The sequence below is a fragment of the Sinocyclocheilus anshuiensis genome, unplaced genomic scaffold, assembly GCF_001515605.1.
Source record: "Sinocyclocheilus anshuiensis isolate Anshui unplaced genomic scaffold, SAMN03320099.WGS_v1.1 scaffold691, whole genome shotgun sequence".
Taxonomy (NCBI): Eukaryota; Metazoa; Chordata; class Actinopteri; order Cypriniformes; family Cyprinidae; genus Sinocyclocheilus; species Sinocyclocheilus anshuiensis.
The window spans coordinates 112967-114571 of NW_015552577.1; positions in this window are offsets into that span (position 1 = coordinate 112967).

The window sequence follows — 1605 nt, forward strand, 5'->3', positions numbered from 1 at the left end:
GCAGACAGGGAACTTGGGACTGGGAACACTATTTATACACACAGGAGGAGGGGATGACGAGACACACCTGGGAGCAATGAAACATCAAGGGAAACACCTGGGACAAATGAACTTAACTAATCAGGACAGGAACAGGAAACTACCCAAATACGGGCATGGGAAGGCACATGGGGAGCAAGACACACACAAAACATGGAACAGAGTCTGACAATATCAGTGCAAGTCAAAGTTGTAAAGACAATCTTTTGCTATGAAGTGACTGTGAATTTGAAGCAAGAGAAACAGGGAGAGTAACTTTATTGCATTAGAGATTTGTCACTTTGCTCACAGCTGATTGGTCCAACTTTGGTTTGAGATGTCTTATCCAGAACATTACCTGTGCCAGAGCAGATTGTATGGAGCGCAAGTTACCTTATCAATACCAGTAGAAGTCTTCATAGTGCTTAAAATCCAGTAAACTGAAAGATACCTGGCAAGTCACCTAATCCGGTTTTACAGCATAGAAAAAAGTCAAAATTGCGAGATTAAAAATTAGCAATTACCTTACTTTTTATTCTGCGGTGGAAACAAGCTTCCAAATAATCTTGCATTGTGTTTTTCACACAGAACCTCTGTAAAAAAAAAAAAATTCTACATCATATTATCTAATGCTTTTTTTTTTTTTTGGTAATTTTGTGGTTTTTCGTGCTTAAAATCCAGTAAACTGAAAGATACCTGGCAAGTCACCTAATCCGGTTTTACAGCATAGAAAAAAGTCAAAATTGCGAGATTAAAAATTAGCAATTACCTTACTTTTTATTCTGCGGTGGAAACAAGCTTCCAAATAATCTTGCATTGTGTTTTTCACACAGAACCTCTGTAAAAAAAAAAAAATTCTACATCATATTATCTAATGCTTTTTTTTTTTTTTGGCAAACTTAGTGGTTATCTGAGAAGTCTAATCCTGTGATGTAAATGTGAATATCAGTGATTTCCAATATTATCGCTTTGCCTCATTTGTATTTTTACCTGAACTGCCGTTTGCACACTAATCTTCCACATTTCAATATCCGAATGGCAACTGAGGAAAAAGTAGGCCTAGACTTAGTTATGTGGGTTTATTATAAATAGCCACTTCTGTAAACCCATGTGAAGTTTATTTAAATATTTTTTTAAATAAAAAATTCAATTAAAAACAAAATAATTAATATAAAATGCATATGTCATACATGAAGCATACAAGCACAGCATGACCTTCTGTAAAGGTAATAACCTCTGTAATAAACTCAGAGATTTGTTTGAAAACCAGCCACGTCCAAATACGGCTGATGGAGGATGTTGAATTCAATTGGATCTTACATACGTGACTCACTGAATGCACCTGCATGTACAGAAGGCATTAGAAGATCTCTGACTCTCCTGTAGCACGTCTGAGGTGGTGAAACAGTTTTAACCCTCAATAGATATCACATCGTAAATGTATTAACCCAGCATTATCTCAATCACAGAGGAAACCACTCATACTAGAGCCAGAACTAATCTGATCTGCTAGACCTAATGAGTTTGCCAATATTTCTGGTAATCACTTTATGACTAATCAAGTTAATGAATAAGAGAAAAGGGATA